At 50.5% G+C, this 16,344-nt stretch overlaps 3 non-coding genes across 3 annotated transcripts; 1 reads left to right on the plus strand and 2 right to left on the minus strand.

The window, feature by feature from the left end:
* Positions 1–4,601: 4,601 nt before the first annotated feature.
* On the plus strand, positions 4,602–4,765 carry LOC127230799 (U1 spliceosomal RNA). The gene has a single exon (XR_007835201.1). It is a non-coding gene; the product is annotated as a U1 spliceosomal RNA (small nuclear RNA).
* A 1,135-nt stretch (positions 4,766–5,900) lies between these two features.
* On the minus strand, positions 5,901–6,064 carry LOC127230800 (U1 spliceosomal RNA). Its single transcript, XR_007835202.1, has one exon. It is a non-coding gene; the product is annotated as a U1 spliceosomal RNA (small nuclear RNA).
* A 7,018-nt stretch (positions 6,065–13,082) lies between these two features.
* Positions 13,083–13,247, minus strand: LOC127230801 (U1 spliceosomal RNA). The gene has a single exon (XR_007835203.1). It is a non-coding gene; the product is annotated as a U1 spliceosomal RNA (small nuclear RNA).
* Positions 13,248–16,344: the final 3,097 nt, after the last annotated feature.

Consider the following 16,344-nt stretch of genomic DNA (forward strand, 5'->3'; position numbering starts at 1 on the left):
AGTTTAAAAAATATCTTCCCCTAAAATCTTTTGGGAGCTGATGCTTCCCAGGTTTTTTGTCTGGAGATGCCAGCTGTCACTCCAGACCCAGGAGCTGTTCTGATTCAGTGATAACAGGATGGGAGGCAGGTCACCCCTGTTTTCTTTTTCTTTCTATCTTTCTTCTCCTTTTTCTTCTTCATGTTTTTTCAAGACATGGTTTGTTTTGTGTAACAGTCCTAGCTGTCCTGGAACTCACTTTGTAGACCAGGCTGGCCTTGAACTCACTGAGATCTGCCTGCCTCTGCCTCCCAAGTGCTGGGATTAAAGATGTGTGCCACCACCACCCAGCACACCACCACTACCCTGTGCAATAAATACTGGTTTTGAATGGTGTTGTTGTTCTGGTAAATGTGTGCCTATGTCAATCAATTTTAGTTTTATAAAGACAGGATATACCTGACTGGATATTTGGCCAAGCTAGCAAAACAATAAGTGCTGTTTTAAAGATGTTTTGATGTAAAAATTGGGAGAGAATATACTTCACATATTTGTTTTTGTCAAAGTTTAACATGGGAGGATGGAAAAAATGTGTTAGTATGGAAAAACATGCTGACTTTTGATGCATAAATGAAGATGGAGGACAGAGGAGCGGCAGGTTTGATCCCCACCGCCTTTAACCTTGAGGATTATACAATTCTACTGGGACTCTCTTTTGTAGACAGGGTTTTTCTGTGGAACAGTCCTGGCTATCCTAGAACTCACTCAGTAAACCATGCAGGCCTCAAACTCAAATGTTGAACATTTTAAGTCCTTCACAGCCATTTGGGATTTCTCCTTTTATATATAAAGTTTTATTTAAATTAGAAAAAAATCTTGATTTACTTATCAATCCTTGTTCCCTCTCCTTCCCATCCTCCCATGACCCCCACTAACTCCCCCATCACACCCCCTGTCCATTCCCCAGGGAGGGTGAGGCCTTTCATGGGCAATCATCAGAATCTGTCACATCATTTGGGGGAGGGTCTAGGCCCTCCTCCGTGTATCTGGGATGAGGGAGTATCCCTCCATGAGGAATGGGCTCCCAAAGTCCATTTGTGCACTAGAGATAAATACTGGTTCCATTGCCAGAAACCCCATAGACTGCCCAGGCCTCCTAACTGGCACCCACATTCATAGGGTTTGGTTCAGTCCAATGCTGGTTCCCCAGCTTTACAACTGAGGCCCGTGTGCTCTTGTAAGACCTGCAGAGCATGGACCTTCACGCTCCCACTCAGGAAAGGCGACTCCCCAAATCACTCATGAGAAGCAGTCTTGATGCAAATAGCATGAGGAGTTTTTATTCCAAGTGCACTGGGGTCCACAGTCATACGCCACGCAGGAGTAGAGGACTGAGGACCTTGAGGGCAGAATTGAGATAGCTTTTATAAGACTTACATCAAGGCTAACAAGGCCAGTTTTAAAGCTAGCCTGTTATTTTCATTAGGCCTAAAAGCAAGGTCATGGGATAGTTCGAAACTTAGAATGGTTAATAAGGTTTCCTAGGTTACAGAGATTTAGCACACCTGCAAGGTTAGGGGAGTTTCTTTCTCAAGAACCAGTGGGCTCAGTGGCCTTACCCTTCAGTGGCTGGGAGAATGTACTTTCCAGTCAGGGAGTTATCTATATCTATTGGCAGAGGCTCTTGTTTTCTCTGTCTTTCCCTTTTTGCTATGAGTCCCATCTTTTAGTTATTAATTTTCTTTGTGGACAGGATGACCCACAACAGTTCCCAGACTGTTGTTGTGGATAACAATATTCTTCAGAAACTAGGTGATTATGAATAATAATAATAATATCCAGAAACCAGTCATCGTGATCAAGCTATTTTATGTGTTTTTCATTTTTCCTGAGCTTTGCATGCAGATAGGGTGGTTTTTAAATCCATGATGATGGACTTTTTCTAAATTTCTAACTTTTAGTGGTCATTAGAGACTTAGGCTGTATTTTCACCCTTTCACTCTCACTGTCTCTGTGGGTTTCTACAGTCTTGACCCCTTTGCTCATCACTCCTCCCTCTCCACAACTGGATTCCAGGAGTTCTGCTTAGTGTTTAGCTGTGGGTGTCTGCTTCTGCTTCCATCAGCAACTGGATGAGGCTCTGGAATGGCACATAAAGTAGTCATCAATCTCATTATTTAAAGTAATTAATTTAAAGTAAAGCATTTAAAGTAGCATCTCCACTATTGCTTAGATTCTTAGATTCTATTATGGTATCTCTTTTCTTGCTGTCCTCTATTCCTCCCTTGAATCAGTCTCCCTGACCCCTCATGACCACCTCTCCCCTTCTCCCCTTCTCTGTTTCCTACCTCCCTCCCCCTCCCCCATGTATGTGTCTCTTAGAGTCCTCCTTGCTTCCTAGCTTCTCTGAAGATATGGATTGTAGCCTGGTAGCCTTTGCTCTATGTCTAATATTTTTTTTCTGATGAGTAATACTCCATTGTATAAATGTACCACATTTTCTCCAACCATTCTTTGGTTGAGGGGCATCTAAGTTGCTTCCTGGTTCTGGCTATTACAAATAATGCTGCTATGAACATAGTTGAACAGATGTGCTTGTTGTACATCCTTTGGACATATACCCAAGAGTGGAATTGCTGGATGATGGAGATGTCATTCTGTAAATATGTTTCTCATACTGATTAATGAATAAGGCACTGTTGTCCAATAGGAAAGCAAGATAGGTGGGACTAGGAGACAAGGAGGATTCTAGGAAGTAGTAAGGAGGAATCAACATGGAGAGACTGGGCAGAGCAGAAGCCGGCCCCTCTCTCAGATGAGACCACGTGGAAATACTTAGATTAATAGAAATTGGTTAATACTTAAGACAGAGCTAGCCAATGAGAAACAAGTAACTGGCCAACAGCGTTATATTAAATACAGAGTCTCAGTGTGTTATTTGGGGCTGGCATGGCGGTGGGAACAGACCGGCGGAAAAACCTTACTCGTTACAGCTGGATCTTGAGGTAGACTGATTCCTGTTTTCCTAAGAAACCGCCATCCTGATTTCCAAAGTAGCTGTACACGTTTGCACTCCTACCTACCTCTTTCTCCACATCCTCTCCACCATAAACTGTCATTGGTGTTTCTGATTTTAGACATTCTAGCAGGAGTAAGATGGTATCTCAGAGTTGTTTTGATTTACATTTCCCTGATGGCTAAGGTGGGGTCTGTCTGTGTAGTCGTGGCTGTCCTGGAACTCACTGTGTAGACCAGGCTGGGCTTGAATTCACAGAGATCATCCTGACTCTGCCTCTTGAGTGCTGGGATTAAGTTCGTGCGCCACAGCTCATCTCCCCCCACCCCCACCCGCCGCCAGGATTGTCCTTTAATCAGAACAACTGAAGGACACCGGTCTCTCCTTGGGAGTGGAGACTGTACATCAAGGTGCACTGGGCGTGGGGCAGAAAAGGGGGACTTTGGGGAAGGAAAGCTTCATCGGTGCGTTGAGGGGATCTCTCTAGAATGAGCACCCCAACACCAGTGAGAGTGGAAGAGAGACGTCATCAGAAAAGGGCTTCAGTGCTGGGCGGGTCCAGTTTGCATTCTCATTTTATACTCTACCACCACCACAAGGTGGAGCAGGCAAGGAGGCAAGAGTTAACAAAAGCATACCGGCAATCAGCAGGTTGTTAAGGGCAACGACCTTAGCAGCTATTTCTCCAGGTCACTCTGTTTCAGATAGCAAGTGAAGTCATGCCTGGCCAATGGGCAGTACAAGCCGTGCTTGAAGTCAGTCAGGAAGTAAATCAGTATCTACTTAACTGACTTTTTCTACTTTACCCTAAGTGGATGTGTTTTCTCCGGAGTGCCAAGGCCGAACGTTGGGTCTCTTGACGGACAGGTGTTCTTGACCTTCTGCTGAGCTGGGAGGGTCGCGGCTCCTCTCAGGTTGTAAGCCCACAGCCTCAAAGTCAGGACGGTGGTTGATAGGAGATAAGCAACTGGACTTCTTTTCGTTTTCCTTTGTAAACAGGATCTCATTATGTGGTCCTGGCTGGCCTAGACCTCGAGACATAGACGAGTAGGGCCTCGATTTCAAAGAGCTCCTCTCTCTGCGTCTCTGCCCTCCCCTCCCTCTCTGCCTTGCCTCCTGGCCCCTGCCTCTGCCTGTGCAATGCGGAGGTTAAAGGGGCGCAACCACCACACCCAGCAGCCACTGAATCAAAATAAAGAGTGACCATTGGGTCCGGAGGGCTGGCCGTCCGCGGAGTCCCCCTTCAGGCCGGGGCCCTGGGCCAGGGCCCGTTAGGGGTGCGGCGCGTCCTAGCCTCGGTCGGGCACACCCTGGGCTGAGGCTCAGAGGGGGCGGGGGGGGGGGGGGGCGGGGCTGTGACAGCAGGTCGAGGGCGGGGCGTATGCAGATGAGGCGGCGCGCGATGGCTGCCGGTCCCGCGGGTCTCGGAGGACCGCGTGGCGCGTGGTGAATACGCCGTGCTTGGAGCGTGCTGCGGGTGAGAGGGGCGGGGAGGGCGCCCGCGGTGCCGAGGTGTGTCGCGGCGAGGCGGTGTCGCGGGTGCGGCGACCGTGCGTTGTAAGGGCGGTGCGTGTGAGGGAGAGCGTGCGCGGGTGGGCCGCAACTCATACTTACCTGGCAGGGGAGATACCATGATCACGAAGGTGGTTTTCCCAGGGCGAGGCTTATCCATTGCACTCCGGATGTGCTGACCCCTGCGATTTCCCCAAATGCGGGAAACTCGACTGCATAATTTGTGGTAGTGGGGGACTGCGTTCGCGCTCTCCCCTGGTTTTGCTGGTCATAAAAGTAGAGCTTTCTGCGACTGCTTGTTTCCGCCGTTAACTAGACATTCTGAGAGGCAGATTACTTATCCCTAGCTATTTAGTTACTGGTATGTAAGAACGCTCAGTTAGATTTAAATCACTCATGGGTTGCAAGGATCACTGAATAGAAGTTAAAGGTGCGTGGTTGTGGGTGCATGCAAACAAAATTCCTGCATGCACTACTTGGTTTGAGACCGCAAGTTTGCAACTTGAGGGAAGTCAGGGTACAACAAGTCTGTCGGCCTGAAAGCCCTGGGAGGGTGCTTCCTTGCTCGCAACTTAATTGCTCAGTCAACTTTCTCATAGCACCAGTCAGAACCATTCATTGTACAAAGCCCCAGGGGTGGATGACCATCCAGATTTTCACACTGAGCGCTGATCGTAGACAGGAAGTTAGCCAGCAACACGCACTCGTAAGCGGTCGGTGCAGGATCACTGAGTTCACGGCTGGCCTGAATCTAGCTGCTGGCTAGATTTGTGTCAAGTTTGACACAAGCTAGAAGGGGGACTTCAGTTGAGGTCTGGCTTCTTTCTTTTTCTATTCTTGAGACTGCTCTGTGTGGCCCTTCTGGCTGTAATAACTGGCTGGCTGGCTGTTCTGGAGGTTCTCCAAGAACCCGAGGCGGAGTTTTTCTGTTACAGCAATAAAAACAGACCGGCATCATCTTCTGTGGCCCAGGGAACCACTTCAGCATTTATATTTGTCCAGGTCGTGTGGAAGGAAAACGACTACCCTCCCCCCCCCCCATGACTACATTACCTTGTTTTATTTAATTTTCATTCATTCATGCCCATAGATTTTGGTCAGTGAAAAAAGGCTTTTCAAAAAGTTCATGCAGCCTGGACACTAAATGATAGTGCAGGGACCACAAGCCGTCAAAAAGACTAACTGAAGAGCGACGACGTACGTGTATATGCCTCAGTTCTTAGAATCGCTCGCTGATCAGGGTGAGCTTATCAGAGCAGACTGTGTGACAGCAGGAACAGAAAGTCAGCGTGCACAGTAGTAGTAGTGAATAAAACACAGGCCAGGGAAACGAGAAAGCACATCTGGGCTTGGCCTTCGGCTGTAAGAATACTACTACTAGGACCAGCGAAACCAGGGGAGAGCGCGAACGCAGTCCCCCACTACCACAAATTATGCAGTCGAGTTTCCCGCATTTGGGGAAATCGCAGGGGTCAGCACATCCGGAGTGCAATGGATAAGCCTCGCCCTGGGAAAACCACCTTCGTGATCATGGTATCTCCCCTGCCAGGTAAGTATGAGTTGCGGCCCACCCGCGCACGCTCTCCCTCACACGCACCGCCCTTACAACGCACGGTCGCCGCACCCGCGACACCGCCTCGCCGCGACACACCTCGGCACCGCGGGCGCGCTCCTCGCCCCTCACCGCAGCACGCTCCAAGGTCCTCCGAGACCCGCGGGACCGGCAGCCATCGCGCGCCGCCTCATCTGCATACGCCCCGCCCCGCCCCGCGCGCCTCCCGCTGGCGACCGGTCCCCAGCCGCGCTGCTGAGCCTAGGGTGACCCTCAACCTCCGCTCCTGGCTCCGTGCCGTCGTCCACCTGGGAATCACACACTCGAGCTTTGTGCGTGACAGGCTTTCTCATGGTACCCAGGACCAGCAGCCCGGGGTGGCACGGCCCACAGTGGGATCAAGAAAATGCCCTTCGGGCTTCCCAGCCTCCAGCCTGATCTTTTGGAGGCAGGTTCTCTACTGAGGGCTCCTCCTCTCCGATGACACGAACTCGTGGCCAGTTGTGAGGGGGCAGAAACAAGAGTGCAGCCTGCTCTTGGGATTTTAGTTATAAACAAACTAGGACTTGTGAGGGACATGGTGACTCACGCCTTTAATCCCAGTGCCCCATTGCTCCGGAGGCAGAGGCAGGTAGGGATCTGTGTGTGTTGGAGGCTGGGCTGGTTCGCATAGTGAGTTCCCCCGGACAGTCAGAGCTACATAAGGAGACCCTCTCTCAAACAAAACAAAAACAGAGATGAAACACTAAAATGCTTTGAGGGCTCGGTGTGTGGTGAGCTCTGTGAGTTCTACGGCTTTGGCAGGGACATAGACATAGATAGACACATCTGCTGAGAGAGGGCATGCCTAGCATGTAAGATCAATCCTCAGTATCAACGACTTGAATAAAAATGCTAAATCAAAAAAACCTGGGACCAGGCTTGAAATATATCCACCTGCAGCATATTTCCCCAGCCCCGGAGCGCTGTGTGGAACACCACAGTGAAAAATGAAAACATTGGACCTATGCTTCAAACTTGAAGGCAGCATACCAGGAGAACTGGACTGTGGTTTTCCACGTAAGACTTGAAACTTCAACATCCCAGAATAGTTGACATTAGAGCTGAACTCAACTTTTGAAAGTACCCTGAGGCCGCCGCAACACACACACACACACACACACACACACACACCCCGCACGCACACACGCACGCACGCACGCACACACATTTAAATTTCCTGTCATGAAAACAATGGTCAAATAGAGTACTAACTAGTTCTAGAAAAAGGCTTCACTAGCTTCCTGTCCATGAGGCTTGAGTCGCGAGTCTCTGTCAGGTAACTTGGAATTAAGTTTGTATACCCCAGATGTACTTAACAAATTGTGGTCCTTCAACCTCTCCGAGATTTACTGCATATGCCATTTAAAACGCTTTCAGTTTTCTGCAGTAAACCATAACCGTTCCTAACAGCGACCTTTGATGGGGATTGACAACAACGGTTCCACCTGGATTGTGCTAAGGCCGCCGACCACAGATCATCTTTAGACTACAAACTGCACAGGACAATTTCAAGGCGGTCGGGCCTCTCATGCACTACTACTCCAGCCCGGACTTTCCCATTACACAGAGACCGGCAACAAAGGACACAGCTAGCTCTCCCACGTCTTGACCATTATCTCAATTTTCCCAGGGGCCCCTGGAGATGGCATCGCCCCCTCCCACGCCCCCAGGACAACAGGAAGCAATGTACAGAACATGAGGCCCACATTCCCAAGATGTGGGGTGGGTGGTTTTTGGTCATCCAGTGGGTTGGGGATATTCGTCATAGTTTAGGGAGGTTGTTTACAAGTTGTTATTGGTAATGGTCAGGGGGGAAAAAAGCTGAACAAAGGAGACTGGTTCTTGTTCTGAAAAGAAAAAGAGGGGATGAAGAAATGATAGGATAAAAGGGTAGATTATCGAATCCACTTTCAAACTGAAACAGCAACTACTTGTCTTACATATTACATGGGTATGGCTTTTTGTATATTGATACAAATTTAAGGTTATTTTTGTTATAACTGCATACATGTTTCTACACTCGTTGAAGTTTTTTTTTTTTTTTTTTGGTATATGGATACTGACTTAAGGTTATTTTTGTTAGAACATGCTGTACATACATTTCTACTCTCGTTTAAGGTGTTGTACCTATGCAGTTCATACAGGGATGTAATGTAAATTTCTAGTCCTTGAAAGTTATTGCTACAAAGTATTTAGGATAATAAACAAACTTTCAGTCATCTTGGGTATGTTTTCAAGGTCAAACAGAGGTATATTTTATTTTCTCGAAACGGGATTTCTCTGTACCTTTGGAGCCTGTCCTGGAACTCGCTTTGTAGATCAAACTGGCCTGGAACTCCTACAGATCAGCCTGCCTGTGCCTTCCAAGTGCTGGGATTAAAGGTGTGCACCACCACCACCACCACCACCACCACCACCACCGCCGCCGCCCGTCGAGATATGTTTTAGATAGATAGAGATGGTCTTCAAACACTTCAAAGACCTATAGAATAGGCATTTAAAATGTTTTGTTAACATAGGACTTTTCGTGACAATGAGACACGTCTGCTCCCGGCAGCACCCTTTACTTTGGGGAAGAGGATGGGCATCAAGGTCACCCCATTTGGAGTTTGCTTTGAATTTGGCAAAACTAGCCATCGGGCAAGAAACCGCTCTCGTCTTGACTGTTGACTGCAAGAGTGTGAGTCTTACAGCTCTGGAGCTGGACAGGTATCCTGACTTAACCCATCCGGAAGCTAGGCTATACCTAGAGTCGCAATAGGGTAGCTCTGGAGGGTAGGCTGGAGCCACAACTGAACAGCTCAGCCATGGAGGGAGAGGTATCCTGACTTGTTCGGAAGTCGAGCAACAGCTGAAGCTGGGGTGCAGTGTGTTGGGGGGGGGAGGGCCTCCCTGCAGGATATAGCAATCCTGCTCCTCTCCTAGAGAGAGCTGTTACAGCTGAGCTTTGTTTAAGACCCCTTCCCCTTTAAGCGGGCTTTCCCAACAGAATTCTGCTGCTGCTTCTCTCTGGCCCGGGGCAGGAACACCGAACACCCCCCCCACCCCCCCCCCACCCCGCAGAAATGTAGCAACCTCCTCCGGCTCTGGCAGAAAAGTTACTATTGCGGTAAATAAGGATCAGGATAAACAAATAGGCTGAATAGATGTTTATTCAGGGAGAAATAACTTACAACCTAGACAGATGAACACCAGGAAATTCAACCCGATCCTCTCCTGTCCGAGTCACGCCAGAAAGAGAGCCTTCCTGGCCCCCTCCGACCTCCTTCCTCAGGTCATCTCCGCCCATCGCTCCACCCCCCAATGGGCGTGGTCAGTGCTACAGAAGGACTACCTCACTACAAGTTACTTTTTTCTGCTTAGCCTTGTTCAACTTAGTCCCCCACCCACTTCCCAAGGAAACGTCTCAGCAAGGTCCCCCCCCCCCCCGCGCTCAGTACCCCTAAGGGATGGTTCAGAAAGGTCCTTCTATTCTGCACCGTCTAATGAAGTTCTTCACCCAAGACTCTTTTGAGGAAGAGATTTATTTGGGAAGGAGGAGTCCCAGAGAGTGTCTGACTCTGCCAGGGTGAGAAAGGACAGCCCCACAACAGCAGTTGGAGGGGAGGGGACGTATATAGGGCTTCTCACAGATGGAGAGTTCCCAGGGAGAAGTTGTTCTGCTCAGACTTTGGTTAGTTTTCCTAGTCGGGCACTGGTGTTTCTTTCACGGGCTCTGGTTCCAGGGCCAAAGTGTGTTTCCTTGGCTCTGGTTTCAGAGTCAGGGTATGTTTGTTAGGTTCTAGGTTCAGGGATAAAGTGGTTCTTTCACTGGCTCTGGGTTCAGGGCCAGTGTGCTAGATTTCATGCTCAGGAGTTGGTTGGTTTCTTTTGCTGGCACTTTTTTTTTTTTTTTTTTTTTTTTTCCCTACACTGACTGGGCAAGCAGGACATAAAGGAAGAAGACTCTTGAACTTTGCCAAGATAAGGCAAGATAGTCTTTCAAAATTCCTGCTTCACAGAAAAGTCTGTCAGGTATGTAGGGCCCTGCATGGACCCTCCCCTCCCACCCCACTCCTCCCACCCCCGTGGCAACTTGAGCAAGTCTGAAGCTGTTGGCCGGAATCTCCTTGCCCCAGAACTGTTCTTGGTACTCTTCCCGTTTTGATAACACACACCTCGTGTGTGTGTGTGTGGGGAGGGGGGGAGCTAAGCCTAAAAATCCTGTTATTTCCCACTGTGCTGTAAGTCAGTAGTCAAGCCCGTTCCATCCCCTCGATAAATGGCATTCAGGGCATTCAGCATTAGGCGTTCCGACATTGCCGTTGAACGGATGACCAGCTGTCTTGTCTCTTTACTTCAATCTCTAGGCCTTTGCCGGATTGGTGGAACAGATCGGTGGACCGACGCCACGAGATAGTCTAGGCCTGTAGGCTAAAGATGGAGGTCCCAACATTTCAGAGGAACCCTGGGTGACTGTCAAGGCAGCCAGGGGCTTCTGTTATTTCTATAGTTTTGGAAGTTGTTTGCTGGGCACTTCATGCTAAATCAGGGATATTATAATCTTCTGGGGTCTGTAGGAGAGATAGTTATGATTATGGTTTTCCTTGGTACGGAGTTCAGAAAAAATAAAGCCTCACATAAGAGGTATGAAGTGTCTAAGGTTGAGAGACACAAAAGCTTAGGTTTTAATCTAAGAAAATGTTTTAAGTTCTAAAAAGACAACTTTAAGTCGGTAATTCGAGCTACGCCAGATAGAGAGTGAACATCGCTTTTGACTCACCGAGATAGAATAGATAATGGAGTGTTTTCTTCTGAAATTGCCAAATACAGATAGGCTGGACACTGTAAATGCAATTCTTACTGATAACTGTTCTTATTGTATATAGTTCTACCGTGTTAGAATTAAAGACCGTCCATTTTTATTTAGACAAAAGGGGGGAATTTTGTGGGATATTTGTACACTGGGTAAAGATACATCACCATGATAGGTTTAATAAAGAGCCGAATGGCAGGAGGTGTAGGTGGGACTTCCAGGCAGAGAGAGAGAGAGAAAGGAAGCAGGGGATAAATCTAGGCATGCGTCAGATGACAAGAAGACCTGGAGTGAGTCATACAGAATGAAAGAAGGGTACAAAGCTAAATGGATTAGTTCAAGTTACAAGAGCTAGTGGGACAAGCATAAGGTAAGGCCGAGCTTTCATAAATAAGAAGTCTCCACACCATTATTTCTGAGCTGGTGGCTGACAACAAAGCATGCTATAGACACTTCTCCAGAGAAACCGGGTTCGATTCCCAGCAACCACTCCCACCCAGCAGGCGGTGGTGCAAGCCTTTGGTTTCAGAGGCAGGTGGAGCTCTGGGAGTTTGAGGCCAGCCAGGTCTACAGAGCAAATTCCAGGACAGTCAGGGCAACACATGAGAAACCTTGTCTGGAAAAACAAACAAAAGGGAGAAGGATGGGGAGAGAGTGGTTTTAATTTTATGTGTAGAAGCGTTTTGCCTGTGTGTATGTCGGTGTGTCACGTGTGTACAGTGCCCAGAGGAGGACAGAAGAGGGCATCAGATCCCACAGATCCCACAGAGCTGGAGTTACACACAATTGTGAGTTGCCACACTGGAAGAGACAGAGAAACAGAGACAGAGAGAGACAGAGAGGAAAACCTGGTCTGTGCTGGCGATAAGGACCTCCATACTATTCTCAATACATTCTCACTGGAGCCGAAAATGCAAGGCTCCGCTCCAACTGTGAGTTGACGGAGGGATAAAGCTGTGTACCTTTTGCCAGGTGAGGATACCAAGTAGTGAGGGTCCTCACAGAGAAGACCATGCTGGCACATAGACGTTCAGACCCTAGAACCGTTTTTATTCTGGGGAGAACAGACACTAGAAAACTTGAACCAAAGAGATCTCTGACCCAGAGGCCGGAGAGCCCCAAGAACAAAAGTGCAGCGGCCGCAAAGAACAAGAGCGAGTGTGGACGGGTTCGATGGTGTTCGGCCAGTGTCCCCCCTGGGTCGCCATGCTCCACTGCATCTTTGAAGGAGTGACTGCCACGGCGGGAGAGTACTTGCTCCCTTTTCCTAGCATCGTTTCTACCAGGTTTGGAGAGGGAATTTGAGACGGGGTGTCTTGTCACTCCGGAACCCAAGCTGGCCTAGAACTCACTCTCGGCGACCACTCCTGGCTGGGAGGTTCTGAAGCATTATGCGAACCACTTAAGTGTTCTACCGATCGAACCATCCCCTCACACTGGTTTAACATTTATGTGTTTGCATACTCACGTGTGTGGAGAGGCCAGTTTTCGGCGCCGGAATTGCAAGGCTGGGTGGCAGTCATCCAACTTGAGGTGCTAGATTTTAAGTTATTAGAAAGGCCTTGCTTGGACAGACAGACGCACTTGCAAATTACAACAGCTGAGAATGAAGCGTGTTGGCGTTCTGAGGAATTTGGGAAGATCAAAGAAAGGGTGTGTGTGTGTTTTAGAGTAAAAAACGAGTTGTTCTTACCAGTGCAGTGCCCCTGGCCTAATCTGAATGTTTCTTGAAGAAATACGCCTGCAAATTTAGTGCCTGTGCCGCACTGTTAACAGCAAGACGTTTTCTGGGTTTGCCAGGACCATGTTGTGAATAAAGTCATGCAAAGCCTTTAAAACTCCTTGTGAAAACAGACAAACCTCTGTAGATCACGGGAAAACAACCACTGTTTTAAACAATGATGTTCAAGAAACAGCAATGACTCCACTAGATTTCCACTACGGAAACGAAAAAGCCTCTCTTCCTCGTGGTCCGCCCCCTCGTCCTGCAGTGGACTCTGTCCAACTTACCGGGTGTTAGACAAAAACTTTGTAGCGTAGTCAGGGAAAGAATTGCGGCAGACAAAAACGTAAAACTTGGTTCAACAACAGCCCAAACCCGCAGGGTGTTAGAGTATTAGTAACATGGGTCGACGCCACTCAGACTCATTACCGCCTACCATTCTTCCATTTGTGCACAGAAATACCAGGGGAGAGCGCGAACGCAGTCCCCCACTACCACAAATTATGCAGTCGAGTTTCCCGCATTTGGGGGAAATCGCAGGGGTCAGCACATCCGGAGTGCAATGGATAAGCCTCGCCCTGGGAAAACCACCTCCGTGATCATGGTATCTCCCCTGCCAGGTAAGTATGAGTTGCGGCCCACCCGCGCACGCTCTCCCTCACACGCACCGCCCTTACAACGCACGGTCGCCGCACCCGCGACACCGCCTCGCCGCGACACACCTCGGCACCGCGGGCGCGCTCCCCGCCCCTCACCCGCAGCACGCTCCAAGCACGGCGTATTCACCACGCGCGACGCGGTCCTCCGAGACCCGCGGGACCGGCAGCCATCGCGCGCCGCCTCATCTGCATACGCCCCGCCCCGCCCCGGCGCCTCCCGCTGGCGACCGGTCCCCAGCCGCGCTGCGGAGCCTAGGGTGACCCTCAACCTCCGCTCCTGGCTCCGTGCCGTCGTCCACCTGGGGATCACACACTCGGGGCTTTGTGCGTGCCAGGCTAGCAAGCCTATCTCACCGGTCGAGCTGCACCCTCTGCCCAGCCAACCACTCTCCTTTCGCATATAAACTCGCTACACGCTCTCAAGCGGAAACCATTACTGTACTGACTAGGGTGGCTCGCGCCTGTAATCCTAACACTTGCAAAGCAGATGCGAGAGAACTGGCCGGACCTGATTCTAACATTTATGGGGGCTGCGAAGGGGGATGGAGGACAGGGCGACTGGCGGGAGTCGATTTCTCCTTTCCCCCCTCTCACGTCGTCCTGCTCGCCCTCTCACCCCCTCTAACTCGCGCCAGACAGTGGTTTCCTTCCTTCCCTCCCGGTTTCCCTTCCTTTTCCATTCTTACTCCCTTCGTTCCCTTCAGTATTCCGTCCCAGGCTAGACTGGCTCTCTCTCAGCTTCTGAGTCATCTTGTGGGGTCTGCGGAGTCGCACCTATTTTCCCCAGCTAAAACTGCCTCTGCCAGGAAATAAAAATCAAAGCCCCTCCCTGCTCCAAGTCCTCCTCCTCCTCCTCCTCCCCACTCCACTCTTCTACTTGGAACTCAGGCTGAGGCCTGCAGCTAGGGCAGCCGGCTCGGACACCCCGAGGACACAGTGCAGAGAACACAGCTCCCTCTCTCTAAAGACTCCTCTCACTTTCTGGGTGAGAGGAGAAAAGGCCTTCCTGGCTGAGGCGCTCAGTTCTAGTTACCCTCAGTCAAGGATGAATCCCAACAGAGACCTCTTCACCGCCTCTTTAAGTTTTGCTTGCTCTTTCAGAGGGGGAAAAACAATGAACGCGGGAGGGCATGCTCCATCACACAACGGAATGGTTGGTTCAAGGAGGGTCTCGTCTCACTTCCGTTCAAAAGCCCCCCCCCCTTTTTTTTAAGTTATGTGTTGTGTTGTGATAAGACTTTCTCCAAGGACATGCAACACACACGTCCACTGACTGCAGCGGGGGAGCACACAGCAGACGAAAGTGGGGGCCCCGTCCGTGTCCGACCTGGTGAACCAACGAGTCTTCTTGGAGGTGGGTGAGGGGTCACCTACAGGAGCACAGACGACTCAAACACAGCTGCATCTCCGGAGCCCTCCCCAGCTCCGGGAAATGCACAAAAGCTGCGAGCCTAGAGCACCGTCTGCGGGCAGCTGGAGCAGGTTGCAGAGTGTCCGCCCCCTCCAGTGTCTGGGTTGGTACACACCTTGTCCAGGGAGCTCTGCTGGTGTCTGCTTCTTCAGGCTGGGCTCTGCTCCCACGGGCGGCCAGCTCCTAGTGGGGTCTGATCCGTTTCAGGAACTTCCTGAAGCTGTGTCGAGTTGTGTACCTCCCCGCTTTAAGAAGTTTCAATCTCCTGGGAAAATGTTACATAACAACGTCGGTGCACGCGCGTGTGTGTTGTGTGCAGGCACTCACAGAGTCCGACAGACGGGTGCCTGCGACTGGAGTCACAGGCGGTCGTGAACTGCCCAAGTGGAGTGCTGAGAACTCCACTCTGGTCTTGTGCAACAGCAGGACAGGCTCTTGGTAGATGTACCGTCTCTCCAGCCTCTCACTCCCGCTCTCGGTAGATGAGTCTGCCACCTGGCCGACCGGAGCAGGGTTTTAAAGCCCAAGTACCCGAGGTTCTCTCCATCTCTCCACCCCTTCCCTACACTGTGCTCCATCCATTCACTTCACTCAGCCTTCCAGCCTCACAGGCCACAGACGTCCTGGAGTCAATCGGCTTCTTTGGGTTCCAGCTCGGCCCTTCTTCACAACTGCTGCCAAACACCGCATTGACTGCTGGTCTTTTCCAGGTAGGCCAAGTCGGCTTCTGGGCTGGGAACTCCTCGTGCCTGTGGCAACCCCTAGTGTCACCTCCCTAGACTTCCAGGGTGATAGGTACACGGTCAGTGTACTCCCCCCAGAGCGGCTGTGTTTCACAGGCACAAAGCGGTTCTCCTAAGTGTGCCCCGCGTGTTTTTCCTTTGGGTTTCATTCGTTAAAGCGAATCCGGGGGTATGTGTGGGTGCTACAGCGAGCGAGCGTGTCCAGGTCAAGTGGTCTCCTTCCACCCCCCATGGGATCAAACTCGGGTTGTCTGACTTGGCGGTGGTGAGCCACTTTGCTGACCCCATACCGTTCGGGGGGAGGAGTTCGGGGGCGGGGGCCAGGGTGGCAGCATCTGTGTAGCCCTTGGTTGGCCGGGAGGAAGTTGCTGTGTGGAGTAGGCTGGCCTCAAATTCCGAGACGGGTCCTGTTGCAGCTGGCGTTGAAGGTGTACACCACCACCCCTGGTGGTCTTGGCTGACCTTAACCTCACAGCAGCGGTCCTCCCCTGCCTCCCACTCCTAAGCCCCACACCCTGAGATTACAGGCACATGCCACACACAATGCCCAGCTACCTGCTTCCACCTCCACCCCCAAGATTTATTCATTTTATGTTGAGTGCTCTATCTGCATGTGTGCCTTGCAGGCCAGAAACATCAGATCCCACTACGGATGGGATGGCTCTGAGCCACCAAGAATGTGGTTGCTGGGAATTGAACCCAGGACCTCTGGAAGAGCAGCCAGTATTCTGAACAACAGCTGAGCCATCTCTCCAGACACCTGCATCTGTTGTTTCTTAAGGTGTTGGTGAGAAAGCCTGGCAGGCGCACTGTCCACCCCCACCCAAGGCCCCCTACCCCACAAGAGGCACTTTAACAATGAATCCTGGGCCGCCAAGTCGGCTGAGGGGGTAAACACACTTGCTCTTATAG

Source organism: Phodopus roborovskii, unplaced genomic scaffold (assembly GCF_943737965.1).
Source record: "Phodopus roborovskii unplaced genomic scaffold, PHOROB, whole genome shotgun sequence".
NCBI lineage: Eukaryota > Metazoa > Chordata > Mammalia > Rodentia > Cricetidae > Phodopus > Phodopus roborovskii.